The 18960-nt window shown below is 43.0% G+C and overlaps 1 pseudogene across 1 annotated transcript; it reads right to left on the bottom strand.

Annotated features, from left to right (window-relative positions):
• Positions 1 to 263: 263 nt before the first annotated feature.
• Positions 264 to 1477, bottom strand: LOC307095384 (neurofilament light polypeptide-like; annotated as a pseudogene). The gene has a single exon. The product of its transcript is annotated as a neurofilament light polypeptide-like (transcript).
• Positions 1478 to 18960: the final 17483 nt, after the last annotated feature.

Below are 18960 nucleotides of genomic sequence, written 5' to 3'. Positions count from 1 at the left end.
CATTGTCATAGATCCTGAACTTATAAGCGTGGACCATGCACAGGCTGGCAGCAAGCCAGGAAGCCACTCTGCAAACAAACAGATACTCTGCATAAGGAGAAAAGTCATAGCACAACATTTAATGTCTAACCCAAGTCACCTCAGAATGTTAATATATTCACTTCTTAATTCATATAGTATCAGGAACTCAATTGCTTGGTTGGTGACAGGGTTGACCTGGTTTCGGGAGGATTATTCCTGAAATAATTAAGGAAAGGGGGGGCTCAATCTTTCTTCTTGGTTGCTTGCTCCTCCCCAGCACCTTCATCTTTCTTCTCCTCCTCAACTTCTTGGGCATCTTCTCCTTCACCTTCACCTCCTTCTTCCTCCTTTGCATCCTCAAATTCTTCCTTGGCACCTTCTTCCTCTTCCTCTCCTTCCTCTTCCTCAGTCTCTTCCTTCTCCTTCTCCTCCTCTTCAGCTTCTCCTTCAGATGGGTGTTCATCCTTAGCTTCCTCAGCTTTTGCAGCCTCAGTAGTCTCCTCCACCTCGATCTGCTCCTCCTGGACATGGCTGGTGTATTAAGAAGGGAAGGAGTGAGTGGACATCAAGTAGGAGCTTGTCTGTAAACCACCGTAGGCAGATCGGCCAAAGACCTGGGAACTCTGGGAGTAGCTGCTGGCTATGCTTCCCACGCTGGTGAAACTGAGCCGGGTCTCCTCACCTTCAAAGAGTTTCCTGTAAGCTGCAATGTCAATGTCCAAAGCCATCTTCACATTGAGGAGGTCCCAGTATTCTTTTAAATATCGTGCCATTTCACTCTTTGTAGTTCTCAACTCATTTTCTAATTTGTTGATTGTGTCCTGCATAGCACTAACGTCAGCGTTCTTCTTATCCTCCAGCTCTCGCAGCTGCTTTCCCAGAGCTTCATTCATGCCCGGCTTGCTTTGATCTCCAGGGTCTTGGCCTTGAGCAGGTGGTGGCTCTCGGATACCTCGTCCTTGGTGGAGCGCACCGTGTAGATGTTCTTGGCAGCGCTCTCAGTCAGCACGGTGAAGCGGCTCTTGTACCATTCTTAGGCATTATGCATGTTCTTGGCAGCCAGCTTCTCTTACTGGGCGCGGATGTCCTTGAGTGTGGCGGAGAGGTCGGACTTGGAGAACACGTCCATATCCACGGAGATCTGAGTGTATTGGATCTGCACCTGCAGCTCGGCCATCTCCTCTTTGTGCACCTTCTTCAGAAAGGCGATTTCGTCCATCAGGCTGTCGATGCGCTTTTCAAAAGCTGCCTCGTCTGCACCTTTGCTCGCTTCCATCAACCAGCCCTCCGTGTCTTCATGGTTCAGTACCTCTTCCTGGTAGCACGCCTGCAGGTTTCTCCCAGCCCCTTCTGAGCCCTGGTGCCTCCTAACAGGGTCCCGAGGCTGCACCCCCGATCCCACTGCCCTCTCCTCGCCAGGAACGGGGCATGGTGGGGTGGGGCACAGGCATCCCATTTTCATTAAAATGTTCAACTGGGGCCCACTCCACCAGTGTCTGCAGGTGGCCCGGGGGCAGACAGTGATCCCAGAGGTGCTGGCTGCCCCCGCCAGAGCTCAGCCATGATGGATGGTCCGGGGTGAGACAGCCCCACCAGGCCTCTGGCTGCGACTTGGACTTACTTCTTTAACCAGGGACCTGGCACTGGGCGGGCGGCAGCAATGCTTCCTCCCCAGCCTGTGCTAGAGCGGGTCCCTGCAGTTTCAGAACCGAACTCCAAGGGCCAGCCTCTCAGGCGGCAGAGGCCCTGAGCCCACCAGCTCTCCCTCGATCCCAACAAGGCTTGCTTCTCACACTTGCTTTCTCACACTTGCTGAAAACCTTCTCTGTCCAATTGCCATAGTAATCAGTTCAGGCTGAAAGTACTGGGGACTCTGGCAGGCCTTAGGGGACTGGGTGCTGCCATTTTGTGTCGGAGTGACAGTTAATTTGCATATTACCCTTTTATTAGATAGGATAGTCTAGTAGAGAAGACAAACAGAAAGCAGGAGATTACTGCTACTATAGATGAAATGTTTGGCTCTTCCTAAAATCATATATTGAAATCTAATCCATGAATAATGGTATTTGGAGGTGGGGCCTTTGGGATATGATTACATCCATAAGTGTGGATCCCTCATGAATGGTATTAATATCCTTATAAAAGAGACTCCAGCCCAGCCAGTGTAGCTCAGTGATTGAGGGTCAACCTATAAACCAGGAAATTCTAATTTAATTGATCTGCAAAATGGCCTTGAATGAGGATTATATCATCTCTGCAGGTGAACCTCATATGCAAACCAGGGTTATGAATCACACTGGCTTATTAGAAGAGAATGCATGGTCCTAAAGACAGGATATTCTAGGTACACTCTGTGACAGGTGGCAGGTATGAATTCTTATTCATAAACTCAGAAACCTAGTTTAAATATTCCTTTCTTTTTATAGCTGTAATTAATTGTTATTTTGAATCCCAGGTGGAGGAAATGTAATCCTGGTTTCCTCTTTTTCTCCTGAGTTATTAAATTGGTAAGAAGACATTAGCATGATCAGTTAAGAGTCTTGTACTTGGCCTCATGTCACCTCATTCATACCCACTGAGCTGTCTTCATTTCCATCTGGTCTTTGGTCATCTATGCACACAGATTACTGCCATAATCTCCTTGTCCTGACCAAAAGACTTCTTCAAGTTTACAATTTCTCTATGCTATATCAGTGTAGTTCTCAGGTACTCAAGAAATATTATGCTGTTTACACATTACTTTGAACTGAGACTATTCTATGACACTCAAACCCTCCCCCTAACTTCACTATCATATATCTATTTTGAGGCTCCTACTGCTTCTCTGAACTCCATGTGGGGAAGGGAATAAGGAAACACAGGTGTCCTCTGCTTTCAGATTCACAAAAACTTTAAAATTATAATTGTGCTCCTCCACTTCTAGGGCTTAACTAAAGAGGGTGGCATAAATTCACTTACTTGAGGATACAACCAAAATCTGGGCTATCTTCAATTACCCACTGACTTCCTGTCCCTCAGTCTGAAGAGTCCTTAGCTGAAGCAGAGAAACTGTGCTCTTATCATAGCCAAATTCAGTGTTAACTGTTACTGCTCTGGTTCTTAGTTCCCACACACCACCATTCCCAGGGCTAGTCTTCTGAAACTCAAGAGTCAAGAATTGACTTCTCCAATCTAGTTTGTCATCTTTCCCCTAAGATGAAGAATGGTACAACCACAGCAGACAAAATGGAGAAGAGAGGGGATGTTGAAAATGTCAGGAAAATAAGCAGAGGTTAACTTTTCAAAAATATTACCTCATCACAATATTAACAGTTCTCATTTTAAAATAAGAAATTAAAATTTAAATCACAATTTGGATTTTCATGTCAGTGTACCTACAATGATTCTTAACCTTTGTATCGTGTGTGACCTCTTTAGGAATAGACTATAACTATAGTCCTTACCTCAAGAAAAATACTACAGGCACATATTTTACATACAATTTTCATGTGCCCCGGGATTATCTGGATCTCAAGAACCCAGGTTAAGACATGCTGACCTAAAGTAAAAGAATGTATTAGTCATGCCAGTGCATATTCTTACCCCTGTGAGAATTATTTCTCAGTGTATATTACTGACTGCTCATTCTGGCTTTATAAATTAATATTATGAACTTGGCCATTTTGAATCTAGCTCTGAGAACTGAATCCACTCTCAATGAGCTAACTAAGCATGTTCCTGTGCTTGCAAAATTGACAGATGGCACTGGACAGAGGCCAAATACTGTGAAACCTCCTGTTTTAGAGCAACAGTCTTACCTCCAGCACACATATTTTCCCTTTCATTTGAATTTTAATGAATAAGGAATCTTATATGCATGATAAAGGGAACTACTAGCAAGAATGTATAGGGCATTGCCATTTGTCAATGACTGACCATGCTGGAGAAAACAAGTCCTTGTCCTCAAGGAACTTACAACTAATAGGGTAGAAAAATAATAAAGTAGAAACCATCCAGGATAGAGCTTGGAAAACTACAGCCCAAAGACAATATATGACCCAACTCTGCCTGTTTTTTTGTAATGAAGTTTTATTGGCATACAGCCATACCCATTTATTTACATGTTATCTGTGACTGCTTTTGTACTACAAAGGCAGAGATGAGTAACTGTGACAGAAGACTATATGGACTGCAAAACCTTAAATATACACTATCTGGCCCTTTACAAAAAAAATGTTGCTAATCTTGGCTCTAGAGCCATGCTTATCAAATTTACATGTGCCGCTTTATCACCTGAGTATCTTGCTGAAATGCAGATTCTGATTCAATCAGTCTGAGGTGGGACCAGGGACTCTACTTTTCCAACAAGCTCTCAGGTGATGCCATTTCTGCTGATCCAGGGACTACCCCTTGGGTAGTGAGGATCTAGAACTCTAAACTATTGGGTTATTCACTGGGTGAACTTCTTCAGAATAGGAAAGAGGTCTGTGTTCAGATGTTAAAATAGTGATAGGATGTTGTACACAAGCAAATGTTCTGACATTTAACGGTTCTACTGAGTCTTCCATCATACACACAAATATCAAATTTAATAGTCTTGATGGGTTACTCAGCCATTAAGATAAAGAGAAATATTAAGAATCATTCACTAGCTTCAGCTAGCTAGAGTACAGAAATCCAAGACCACACTATTTTCCACATCCATGTATTCTCCAAAGCACAGCACTTTTTTAAAAACCTACAAATTAAATTTCATTGACACACTTCCAGACTGAGGAAAAAGAAACCAATATGACATCCTGGGTACATGACTACAATACCACCACTAATGATACCACAGGATTTGCCTTTTATTTATTGACTAGAGGCCCGGTGCATGAAATTCGTGCATGGAGGGGGGTTGTCCCTCAGCCCAGCCTGTACCCTCTCCAATCTGGGATCCCACTGGGATCTGGCCTAAACGGGCAGTCGGACATCCCTCTCACAATCCAGGACTGCTGGCTCCCAACTGCTTGCCTGCCTGCCTTCCTGATTGCCCCTAACTGCTTCTGCCTGCCAGCCTGATCACCCCCTAACCACTCCGCTGCCAGCCTGTTTGCCCCCAACTTCCCTCCTCTGCCGACTTGGTCACTCCTAACTGCCCTCTCTTTCAGGGTTGATCACCTCCAACTGCCCTCCCTTGCAGGCCTGGTCCCTCTCAACTGCCCTCCCTTGCAGGCCTGGTCCCTCTCAACTGCCCTCCCTTGCAGGCCTGATCCTTCTCAACTGCCCTCCCTTGCAGGCCGGGTGCCTCCCAACTGCCCTCTACTGCTGGCCATCTGTGGTGGCCATATTGTGTCCACATGGGGGCAGGATCTTTGACCACATGGGGGCAGCTATATTGTGTGCTGCAGTGATGATCAATCTGCATATTACTCTTTTATTAGATAGGATAGAGGCTTGGTACAGGGGTGGGGGCCAGCTGGTTTGCCCTGAAGGGCATCCCGGATCAGGTGGGGGTTCCCTTGGGGTGTGGGGCGGCCTGAGCGAGGGGCCTGTGGTGGTTTGAAGGCTGGCCACGCCCCCTGGCAACCCAAGCAGAGGCCCTGGTATCTGGAATTTATTTTCCTTCTACAATTTAAACTTTGTAGCCTGGAGCGGAGCCAAGCCTGGGGCTCCCTCCGAGGCTGGCAGCCATTTGTGTTGGGGTTATAATTGAAACTTTGTTGCCTTAAGTGGGTGAGCCCAGCCAGGGTGTGCAGAAAGCTTTGCTTCCCCTGTTGCCGGTGGCAACCCTGGCCTGCTCTCTCAAGCTTCATTCTGCTGCCATTTGTTTGAATTTGTTTACCTTCTATAATTGAAACTTTGTAGCTTGAGTGGAGGCTTAGGCCTGGCAAGGGCAGGCGGAAAGCTTGGCTTCCTCTGTTACCTAGGAAACCTTGCTCTCTGTGGCTGTAGCCATCTTGGTTTGGGTTAATTTGCATACTCGCTCTGATTGGCTTGTGGGCGTGGCTTGTGGGTGTGTCGGAGGTATGGTCAATTTGCATATTTGTCTATTATTAGATAGGATGTGTAGGAGGAAACTATAGCTGCTAATCAATTTCTACTTTGGAGTAAGTAAAGATGGAGATGAATTCTGGGAATCTCATTCAGTATGCATAGAACTTTAGAGATCAATTATAGGAATCAGGCTGGCCTACTTCTGAAAGAACACATGGATTTCATGGTAGGAATCTCAGGAGCCTTCCTGTGCTCAAGTAGTAAAGAGTGAGCATGAAAGGTGAAGACAAGCCACATAAATTTCTTCTTTCCCCAAAGAGAACTAGTAGGGGATATATAGGACATATATAGGATAAATCAGAATCAGTCAGGGAAGGATCTGGGTGCAGCTTCCCAAGCAGAACTTGAAGGTGTGCTTCCAGACTGGAGATATGGGAAAGAGGACTGAAACTAGTGATTCAGGGTATGGTTAGGGCAGGGATTCTGCCTTTAAATTATAGGAATGATCTGGAGGTAAGTTAAGAACCATACAAATTAAAATTTTGACCCTGAGTGGCAAAAGAAAGCAAGAAAATCATCTAGAATTCAGGCTCAGCTACATAGTACTTAGGAAGCCTTGGGAAATACCACCCACATCCAGAATACTGCTTTGTTTGTAAAAATTTCCATCCTAAGGATCTGGATGGAAAACAGAGCTAGAGACCTAGGGAAAATTCTGTCCATTCCCTGAAGACAAACTAAGGATGAAGAAGAATATAAAAAGCCATAATCTCTACTTAGTGATAAGGGCACCAGGAATTCACCTTGGTCATATCTCAAAGGACGATCACCTTTAAATAAACAAAGGAGGGATAAGCAGAGATAGACAATATGCCCTGCCCCCCAAAACACACACATACAAAACACTTTGAAAATGAGTCCGATAGAGTTCTTTTAAGAAGATATAAGGTTATGAGGGAGGAATATAGAGTGGTTCTCAGGTCAATACTGGAGGACACTTGAGTGTACTTGGCCCTCTGGCTGAGGCCCAGGAAAATAGAACCTAGAGGACAGGGAAACATGCTGAGTACTGAGCAATAGCCAGCAAGAAGGATCTACCCCAATACCTCAATCTGGGTTACAGCCCATTTAAGCAATCAACCACTTTAATCATCCTAAACTTCATGGTTGCTATGGGAGACAAAACTAGCTAATCACCATATTCCCTACTTAAGTCACATCTCACCTCCCCATTTCTGTACTTAGGTGGTAGTATTCATTGCTTCCCTTATGTGCTATGTGTGCTGGGAACTGGAGCTTACATTTGACACTCTAGGGATGGACCAGAGAATACCAGTGCATCCAAATTGGGTAACAAAGGAATAGCCATCCTTGTTATACCATTCTTACACTGATCCAGCATGGTATAGTAGAAAGCACACAGATTCTTGCAACTGTGCTGTCCATTCATTATGGTAGCTACTATCCACGTGGAGCTATTTACATTTAAATTGATTCAATTAAAAATTCAAATGTAGTTCTTCAGTTGCACTAGCAACATTTCTACTATTTTATAGTCACATGTGGTTTATGAGTAGTACATGGAACAGTGCAGATATAGAATATTTCCATCAAGGAAAAAAGTTCTTTTGGACAATGCTACTCTGTAATCTCAAATACTGGCCCTGCCACTTCCCAATTGTATATCTTTGAGCAAATTATTTTACCTCGCCGAGCAACAATTTCTTTGTCTGTGAAGTGGAATACTAAAAGAGTCTACCTCACAGATATGGATCCAGTGAGGTCATGAGGGTAAAGTACTCAGAAGAATTTCTGATATCCTATATAATAAAAGCCTAATATGCTAAGTGTCCAACCGTTTGTTCAACCGTTCAACCAGTTGCTATGACGCACACTGACCACCAGGGGGCAGACATTCCCACCGGTAAGTTATCTTGCTGCTGGGGTCTGGCCAATTGGGACTGGGTGAGATGAGCCGGACATGCCCTAGAGCCCTCCCACAGTCACTCCCCAGCTGGCTGGCCCCAATCAGCCCAATCGGGACTGGTCAAGCCTGGCCAGACATGCCCTGGAGCCCTCCCACAGTCCCTCCCCAGCCCTGACGGTGCACTGGTGGGGTTCCTTGGCCTGGCTTTCGCCCTCTCGCAATTCGGGACCCCTCAGGGGTTGTCGGAGAGCTGGTTTCAGCCTGATCCCCACAGGCCAGGCCGAGGGACCCCACCGGTGCACAAATCCGTGCACTGGGCCTCTAGTCCTATATAATAAAAGAGAAACATGCAAACTGACCGTACCTTCGCTACGCCCACAAGCCACGCCCACCAGCCACACCCACCAGGAGCGAGTATGCAAATTAACCCAACCAAGATGGCAGTTAATTTGCATATCCAGGCGCAGAGCAAAGACTGAAGACAGCGTAGAAGGAAGCCAAGCTCTGCAGAAGGGAGCGAAGCTACGGAGAAGCAAGTGGGGTGGGGGAGAAGGGAGGGAAGCAGGCAGGGTGGGGAAGAAGGGAGGGAAGCAGGCAGGGCAGGGGAGAAGGGAGGGAAGCAGGCGGGGCAGCAGAGACCACCGCAGGAAGCCCTATTGCAGGAATCTTCCTGCAATGGGCCTCTAGTATTATAATAATTAGTCATCTCTCCAAGAGATATCATCAGTCTTATTCACTGGCATGCTCTCCACATTCTTATATGAGGCACACACTTGGAAAATGTTTACAGGATGCCCTGTGAGACAAAACAATTGGGGTGACTGGATGAAAGAAGGTGAAGGGATTATGCAAAGAAAAAATTTTAGGTATAGATAGATATAGACATAGACATAGACATAGACATAGACATAGACATACATCACAAATACACAGAGTGGTGATAGCCAGAGGAAAAACAGGGTCAATAAATTCAATTTTTAAAAAAGAAATGGAACCATTTAAACTTTACCCAAGCAGAACAAAGTGCCTTGGATACTTCCTGTTTTTCAGAGAAAGAATTGTGGAGGCTTCTAGTTAGCTGCCTTTCACTTTGAGAAGTACCAGATTATTCCAATTTCAAAAGAATGAGCTTTTAAAACCATGAGCAAAGCAGAAAATGAGCCAGCCAAGTTTAAGATAAGCTCTGGAATTCTTAAGTAACAGTTCAATTACCTCATATAAAACCTAGCCAAGGGAGAAGCTGCCCTCCAGGGAATGTTGAGCATATAAGCATTTGTATTCAGGTACTGAAATTTCCCCAAATGCTTGTAATTATTATTATTCCCAGTACACTTGCAAAAGAAAGCCTCAAGCAATATGGTTGCATCATTTGAGGCTGGAGTCCATATGGTTGGTCACATTTTATAATATTTGGTTCAGTCTGTCCCACTCCTAACCCTAACCCTACATTCAGATTATGATACCCACCCATCCCCTCTTCCCACACCTCTCTTCAACTACAGCCCCATTTATCTTCTTCCCTTAACAACAGAACATTTTTTCTTCAACCCACTCAAATTGGCTTCTCCATTGAGACTATTTCCAGGCAATGATTTCTTCCACACTGCCAAGTCCAATGACAGTTTCTGATTCTCAGTTTACTTGACCCTTCATCAGCTGTCAACACAATTGGCCACATCTTTCTTTTTGAAACTCTTTTTGTGCCTTCCTCAGCCAGAGCTCCTGGTTTTCCTCCCACCTCCCTGGCCTTTCCTCCTCTGTCACTCTTGCTCATCTCCATTCTTCACATGCCAGCCCATGGGAACCTCATCAAAGGTAATTCAGATTATGTTACTCCCTTGCTTGAAGCATTCAAAAGTCTTCCTACTGCACTTACAATACAATTCTTACCTAGGCCAGCAGAGCCCTCAGTGATTTGAGCCCTAAATCCCTCCCCAATTCCTTATAACACTTTCTTCCTTGCCTAATTGCCTTCAACCCCATTGACTTTCCTTTTCATCCACTTGTGCCAAAATCATTCCCACCTCATGACCTTTGCCCTAGCTTTACCCTCTGCATAGATTGCTCTTTCCCCTGATCCACACATGGTAGGCTGCATCTTTCCATTCAGATCTCAGCTCAAATGTTCCTTCCCCTGAAGCCAAAAATCTGACCTGATCTGACATTAGGTTATTTATAGTATCTATTTAAAATGTGAATGTTCATACATTTCACTGAAGAAGTATTAATGTATTTTATTACAGGATGTTGTCCTTAACTTTGTTGAATGTGTCACATAATATATGACATATTACCTTTCTAATGAAAAATTTTGAATTCTTATTCATATCCTAACTCAGGAGTTTTAGATAAGGGGTTACAGACCTGCATAATTCCTGATTCTACACATGAAGAAATCCAAGTTCCAGAAAAGGGAAATGAGTTGTCTGAGGTATCATATCTAGGTTGAAATCAGATTTATTTCCTATATTAATGCTATTTCTACTATACTGTGTATACTAATAGATAGATACAGGCACTTACCTGGGGTCTTACAAGAGAAATTTATCTTGCATCATTTCACAAACAGAAAGAAGGCCAAACGAGGCCAACTCTCTTAATCTCCACAGTTCCCTTAATGTTCTCAAAATATAGGAAAGTTGTAGTTTGGAGAAGGGATGGCAGAGTTTAGAACAAATACTATGCTTCTCTCTCTTTATCCCATCAGCCTCCATATTGGCAGGGGAAGGTCATTGGAAGGGGTTTTCAAAATTTAAAAATTGTGTATATAGGAATACGGAGGGGCAGTGCCAACCACTGTGCTTTGATGATAGGGCAGTATCAATTTTGCAACAGTATTAAAAATTGGCTGAATTTTAGCACCAGCACAAGGTAGTCATCCCTTCCCTAGATGGCTGTCTCTCTACATCAATTGCTCACTAAGCTGAAGACCCTAGGCTTTCCTCTCCTTATCCCACTGTTTTCCTCCTATAAATTAAAGTTCAGACATCATCCTTATGAAGATTCCATACCTGGACCTACTATGCTTAGTCCAAGAGAGTCTTACACTGAGGATGAAGAAAAACTTTAGAGATCAATTATAGGAATCAGGCTGGCCTACTTCTGAAAGAACAAGCCACAGAAGGTGAAGACAAGCCACATAAGAGAACCCCAAAAGAGAACCATGGGTCTACAACTGTCAGGGGTGGAGTAGGTTGGAGCCAAGGACAGCAAAAATAGTATTTCTAGGAATGGCCATACTTCAGGTGCTTCTGAGCAAAGAAATGATTCAAAGGTACAAAATAGAGCACATGATCTTGTCCTGAGTTAGGATGAACAGCAGAATAAATCAAGGCATCCTACTGATGATGATAATAATGACAGCTACTGTTGATTGAGCATCTAGTTGGTATCTGTTGGGTTCTATGGTGATTGCTTTACATAATAGCATATAATTTCACCCTTATAATCACTCCAGATATCAGTTAGAGCTTATCAGGAAAACATAGCTACTTTGTATTTTAAATGGAAAGGCTGAATACAGTGAATTAGAAGTTTGTAACCTTTAGAGGGGTTAGGGTGGTGAAAGTCAAGAAGGTCACTTTCCTGAAATCCAAAAGTGCAGAGATCTCAAGAAACCACTGTGATTATCTTGGCTGATACAGCACTTTGGTCTAGGAGTCTTAGAAGGACATCAAAAAAAACAAGGAAAGCTGATGCAGATGATACAGCTTCTCTTTTGCTTTCAAAATTCACACAAGTCCCTCCAATTGTAAGGTTATAAACCAGATTCATGATGGAAAGGGAGTCTATGAAATGTTGCTCTAGGTTTAAACCCTGTAAGCCAGAGAAATTTTGGAGGGGGATGAGGATGATACTAGGTTTACAACAGCAATCCATCTGACTTATTTAAAAAGGCATCTTGATCCCTATTTACAGATAAGGAAATAGTAAATTTTAAAGATCACACAGCTAGAAAGCAATAGAGTTAATACCATGCTTTTCCTGCTTTGTCAAGCTGCCTTTTGCAAAGAAAAAACTAGTTAATGAGTCATGTTTACTAAGAAAGAGCTGGTTTTCAGAGGCTATGGAGACTTCATACTGAAACAAATATAGTCCATGCTCTCAAGGATCATAGAGTCTTGTGGAGGAAGAACATTGAAATAGAAGCATGGCAGAGTAGGATGCAAGTTTAAAGTAGTAGCAGATTATCTGTAATGTGTGAGTTTTCCTAAATTAAGCCAAACATAGGGTAATCACATGCCCCAGTTGCCCAGATACTCCTGTTATATGCCTATTTTCCCAGAATCCCATTTATTTTAGCTTTTGTCCTGGTGATTTTTTAAATGAAGCATTATTATTAATGGTTTCATTAAAATAAGCTGAAGTGTGTTTAGTACCCTGTTTTTGTGGATCCAGCTTCTGCCATGATTTCCTCTAGAAGTCGGTAAGAAGCATGTGCAATACACAGAGTCTTCACTTTAATGCACTATTAAATTTTAAAGATAACCAAATAAAAAGATGATGATCGCTGCTGATCTATGATGAATACTTTCCTTTCAAGGTAATACTGGAGCACAATCACTGCTGAAATGAAAATGCTCTGTGACATAAGATGCTAGCAATAGCTACCCCCCTCTGGATCACTTGAAATAGGGGAATCATATGTCTTTGTTGACCTTGCCAGCCACTTGATGTACCAGCCAGTTGTACTGTGGCCCAGGCTTTGACCAGAAGTTGCTCAAGGAAAGATATTTAGGTGTATATAAATTGGGAACAGAGATAGCAGCCTTGCCATGGAATATATGGAAAGTAGTCTGACCACTCTTGCACAGTGGATCTGTTATTTACTGTATGGGATAAGTGTATAATACTTTTTTTTCATTTTGCAAGAGCTTTTTTGGGCTGCAATAAACTAAAAATATCAATGTGCACATTTAATGAAAAATTTAGTGTCAAATTTCCATTTCTCAAGAAAATTGATGATGAATGGGAAACACAAAATTCTTGCTAGCATGGAATTCACTGTGCCAATATGACAATTAAAAGACACAAGTAAGCTTAAAATGCATCAACATCTTCTTCAAAAGTTAGTAGTTATTTTAAGAAGTGTCTGTCCAAAGAAAATGTGCAGCTGCAGAAGGTAGTCTTAGATATCACTCTGTGAAATCTGATTTTCTTTTAGATCAAATGACTGCTCTAAATGAATTCAACTTATTTTCCATTCCAAATTTCCTAATACTTTGTGGAAAAGTAAAGCTACAGCTGTTAATGTTTTGGTTCCATGAGCGGAAGAACTTTCTGAAGAATTAAAAGGTGCTAGTAGCATCTGGGTCATTAGATACTTCAAATAGAATATTCAAATAATTATTTGATTTCCTTCACCCAATTCATGGAATGAAAGTAAAGCTATGGAAGTTAATTCTGATGAAACATCTGACTTTGTTGTGAATTTGATTGTAAGTTCAATTAAAAGTTTCAAAATTGAAGATAAAATATTTGTTTTTGTGTGGCAATACAAATACAAAACATAGGTGAGGCTATAAAAGCATTGTTTTTACTAATTTAAGAAGAAACCTACAGAGTAGAAATGTACTTTGACTTATTTGTGGTGCATAAACAACTTTGGTGTCTCTCTATTGAAATAGAAATTTTATTTGTAAAAATTTACAAATATTTTATATACACAATTATATAAATCAACTACAACACTTTTGTCAAGAAGTTAATTTGAATACCAAAACGTACTCCAGAATACTGATGTATGCTTTCTCACTTTGAGAATCATAATCTATCACATTTTAGACATTTTTGAGCTTCTGAAGAACTACATTTTAAATCAACCTAAGTGTCCTATAAAATTGAAATTTCTTGTAAATTAGTTACCTAAATTTTCATTGCCTTTTGTTAAAAATTATTTTAAAATCTTATCTACTAGTAAGTCTTTTTAAATTAACTTATTAAAACTTTACATTTTGAAACTTTTAGTGAATTTTATTTATTAAAAGTGAAGCTTGCAAAAGACACTAAAATACATTTCTACAAAAGCAAGGAAGGAGCTGTAACAAATTAAGCAATGACAGTATATATGTTGTGCAATATTTGAGTTTAAATACTATAATTGTGTATTGGATTATTCCTATTGATGAGAAGAGGTTTTCCTGTAACATAAGGGAATAAAGTTGAGGCCTATAAGGTCACACCATTTAAAACTGACAAAGAATTTTAAAATCATAGGTTCAGACAAATTATTTGACAAGTTGTATCTTAGAAAAATATTTGTTGTAGAAATCATCTCTGTGTGGACATAAAAAGTCAGTACCTGTAAAACTTTTGAATTAAAATATTTACAAAAAATTTACAAAATTAAATATGAAAAAATAAGAATTGAGATATCCTCCATTTTGTAGAATTTGCTCTGAATTTACCAGATACCTTAGCACACATTGAGATTGTATTTTCTCAATTAAAAATATTATATTACACAAAGAAGTCATCTTTCAGATATTAGCAGAACACTCCATCCATTCCCTGCCTCTGGCCTTCTTTGCTCATTTGTTTCAGACTTAACTCATTGCAAACTCTTTCTTTACATGGCAAAAGTCTAGCAAGTGATACTCCTAAATTTTACAGCTTATAGCTTCAGCAATTAAGTAGCCCTCTGAGTCCCAAATACAAAAATCCAAGAGAATAGATTCATTGGTGAGGGTTTGATTAGTTGCTTTGGGCCACTCAACACAGGATGTCATTGTGCAGCCACATAGAGGGTTGAGAGAAGGGTAGTTCTTAGAAAAGGAGTGCTGGGCAAACAATGTGTAGGTTTCCACGGCACTGCAGACTCTGGTGCCATTCTCAGATAGAGGGAAAACAAAAGGAGGAGGTGGTTTGAGACCAAAGGGGAGATCATTAATATTTTTTGCCCAATTACTTATTATTAAATTTTGAAACATACAAGAAATCCCATAAGGGTACAATGAACACTTCTGTATAGAACATAATGAACATTAGTTCTAGATTCAACTATTGTTATCATTTTATTATATTTGCTTTATGTCTCTACACATGTTAATGTGTATGTATGTGCATGTCTTCTTAACTATTTAAAAGTAAGCTGCATCTATCATGATGCTTTACCCTCAATAGTCCATCAGGCATCTCCTAAAAATAAGGTAGTTTCCTTACAAGTCCACAATAGTATTATTATTGAATTTAAATAATTAACAATAAACCCCTAAAATCATACTAGTCCATATTCAAATGTACCCAGTTTTACAAATAATGTCTGCTAGAGCTGATTTTTTGAAACCAGGACCCAATTGAGTATACATTTATTTTTAGACTAGAGGCCCAGTGCACGAAATTGGTGCACGGGGATTGGGGGTGTCCCACAGCCCAGCCTGCACCCTCTCAAATCTGGGACCCCTCAAGGGATGTCTGACTGCCCGTTTAGGCCTGATGCTGGTGGGATCGGGCCTAAATGGGCAGTCGGACATCCCTCTCACAATCCAGGACTGCTGGCTCCCAACCACTCGCCTGCCTGCCTGCCTGATTGCCCCTAACCACTTCTGCCTGCCAGCCTGATCACCCCCTAACCACTCCCCTGCCAGCCTAATCAATTGCCCCTAACTGCCCTCCCCTGCCAGCCTGGTCACCCCTAACTGCCCCCCCCTGCCAGCCTGGTCACCACCAACTGCCCTTCCCTGCAGGACTGGTCCCCCCCCAACTGCCCTCCCCTGATGGCTTTGCCCCCCCAACTGCCCTCCCCTGCAGGCTTTGTCCCACCCAACTGCCCTCCACTGCAGGCCTGGTTGCCCCCAACTGCCTTCCCCTGCAGGCCTGGTCCCCCCAACTATCCTCCCCTGCAGGCCTGGTTGCCGCAACTGCCCTCCCTGCAGGCCTGGTCCCCTCCAACTGCCCTCCCCTGCAGGCCTGGTCCCCCCCAACTGCCCTCCCCTACAGGCCTGGTTGCCCCCAACTGCCCTCCCCTGCAGGCCTGGTCCCCCCAAGTACCCTCCCCTGCAGGCCTGGTCCCCTCCAACTGTCCCCCCTGCAGGCCTGGGTCCCCCCCAACTCTCCTCCCCTGTCAGCCTTGTTCCTCCCAACTGCCCTCCCTTGCAGGCCTGGTCCATCCCAACTGCCCTCCCCTGATGGCCTGATTGCCCATAACTGCCCTCCCCTGCTGGCTGTCTTATGGCGCCCATCTTGTGTCCACATGAGCGTGGCCATCTTTGACCACATGGGGGTGGCCATCTTGTGTGATGGTCAATTTGCATATTACCTCTCAATTATGTAGGATATGTACTTTAAAATTACTGTTCAGATTTATATATTCAGCAGACAGTTCAAAGTGCAGGCCTGGTGTTCAAAAGGCAGTCCACAGATAGAAAGGACATTAGAGAATAATGAGGTTCCATAAGAAAGAGGAGAGAAGAGATGAGAAGCTATGGAATGATATATCCATGAATAAAAGGAAGGAAAGCAGTGGCTAACAGGATCAAACACTGCAAGCCAGATGAAAGGGATAAAGTATGAGAAGAAACCCATTGGCTGGGCAAGCCAAATCCTTTGGAGAGCAGTTTGGGCAAGAGAGCAAGTCAGATTACATGGGCTAAAGTACAAGTGAGTTATGAAGAATTGGAACTTTAAGTATAGTCCTCACTCCAGAAGTTTCAAGTTGAAAGGAAGTAAAGAGATTAGATGTACCAGAAGTTCCCATTTTTCTATCACCATGAGCCATTTTCATTTTTCTCTCCATTCAGCAGCACCATTACCCTAGAAGCAATGTTTTGAAAGTTACTGTTTATCAAATGTTATCCTATATAATAAAGAACTAATATGCAAATTGTCATCACACCTTCAAATCATCAGGCCCTCACACCATCATGCTGTAACTGCTCAGACACTCAACACTGGGGAGAGAGGAATGGGGACCATCCAGGCACAAATGAGCTCTCAAGAGAGGAATGGGGACCAGCCAGCCTATGGCTTGGGAGAGGGATAAGCCGCCCGCCCCACAGTCCTGGGTGCCAGCAGCTGCGCCTGTGCCTGCGGCCCAGGAGAGGGACAAGCCGCACACCCTATGGTCCCCATGGTCCCGGGCGCCAGTGGCTGTGCCTGTGGCCCAGGAGAGGGACAAGCCACCCGCCCATGGTCCCCTGTGGCTGAGGCAGGCCTGGGGAAAGCCGGCACGGCTCCTGGGTGCCTGCGGCCAGCCAGAGGGAGGAAAGCCCAGGTCCCAGGTGTGGGGCGAGGCAGAGGCAGTTAGGGGTGATCAGGCCAGCAGGGGAGCAGTTAGGGGAGATCAGGCTGTAGGGGAGCAGTTAGGGGCTGTCAGGCAGACAGGCAGAGGTGGGTTAGGGGTGATCAGGCAGGCAGGCAGAGGGTTTTGGGGAGATCAGGCAGGCTAGCAGTTAGGAGCCAGCAGTCCCGAATTATGGGAGGCAGTCGGACATCCCCTGAGGTGTCCTGGATTGGAGAGGTGTGCAGGCCGGGCTGAGGGACCCACCCCCATGCACGAATTTTGTGTACCAGGCCTCTAGTCTAATGATAATGAGGATCATAATTTTTCATAATCTAGGCTAGTTGTCTAGTTAGAGCTTCTGATAATCACAGATGAGAGTTCCCTTAAAGAGAAGAGCTGATAGTATAGTGGACCCTGCAAAAAGAGAAGGGACATCTTGTTTTCCAAGACACAAGGGAAAGAAGAAGGAGACAAAGAAGTGTTATGGTAGAGTGGGCACTTTTAGAGACAAATGTTGTAAAATGTAAGCTTGGAAAAAAAACAAAGTTGAGGGAACACTTGACAGAGGACCTCAAGCCAACTCATGTGATGACAGTGGAGAAGGAAAGTGTACATTGGAGATTTGAAACATATGGAAAAGAATTAGAACAGTTGTTGTGTGCATTCTAAGAGAGTGGAAGTGAGATTATCAAGGTTGACTATTTCAAATCAACAAATATTAATTGAGCATTTATTATACTTTAGGGACTCTTAGAGACAATAGGTGACAAAGACAGACAAGCCAGATTTTATCTCCTTTCTAACAAGAAATAGTATCCTCCTAATTTGTTTTGCATGACAACACACATTCTGCAGGTTTTCCTCCTTCTTTATCCTCCTCAAACCCCTTTTCTTTTGTGGTTCCCTTAAAATTTAAGGCTGAAATGTTGGTAGGTACTAGATTCCCCTCCTAGGTCACCTTCTCTTCTTACTTAACACATTATTTTTCAGTGATCATCCCCTCGTGGAATTATAAGCCTGAATGGTGAGTTAGGCAAATAAACAAGCAGTTAAAATACAAAGCAGTAAGAGATATGATAGATGAAGCACCAGTTGTTAAGAAAACATATGGAAGAGCCACATAACCCAGACTATGTACTGCATCAAGTAAAAGAGTTCTGTTGTTAGCTGCCAAACCTCTACCATCACCCTTTCTTGCCAGACTCATATAATAAAGGGGGACAATAATTAAAATAAAAACTAACTATGGCTATTACCCTTGTAGGAGGTATCATTCATATCAGTGGTGAAAAAAGTCTTATACTTATGATAGGTAGAGGAGGGGAACAGGGAGGGTGAGAAAGAACCCTGAAGATATATACCACAGTGAGCAGAACACATTATGAATCTTTGGATATGCAAACATTATTTGGGGGGAAAAAAACTAAACCCTTTTTTACATAATGCAATGGAAAGTTTTGTTTTGCTTTTGTTTGTTTCTCTTTCTAGGAGGCACTGAGAGAGGGAAAGTAGAAAGGGCAAAGTAATCCAGGAGGAGGCTGCAGTCCAGGTTGGCAGGTTGGCCAGGGGCTTCTTAAGAACAAGATGACAGTTATTTATTTTTAAATTGTATTACATTGCAGCCACCCAATACCCTTCCGTCTCCAGAAATCATGAGTCAAACCTGCTGCATACACAATGGCATTGTGTGATTGGGTTTTTGGTTTTGGTTTTATGAAAATTAAGGGAAAGTGGCTTAGTTTAACAGCTGGGAAAATGTGGCACAGAACCAGGAGAGGGAGATGATCCATCAACTGACTAATTCAGAAGAGTCCAAAATTGAGGTCTATAGGCA

The sequence above is a fragment of the Cnephaeus nilssonii genome (assembly GCF_951640355.1).
Source record: "Cnephaeus nilssonii genome assembly, chromosome: X".
Classification (NCBI taxonomy): Eukaryota; Metazoa; Chordata; class Mammalia; order Chiroptera; family Vespertilionidae; genus Cnephaeus; species Cnephaeus nilssonii.
The sequence above is the reverse complement of the archived record's forward strand: the minus strand, read 5'-3'. Positions and strand labels throughout refer to the sequence as shown.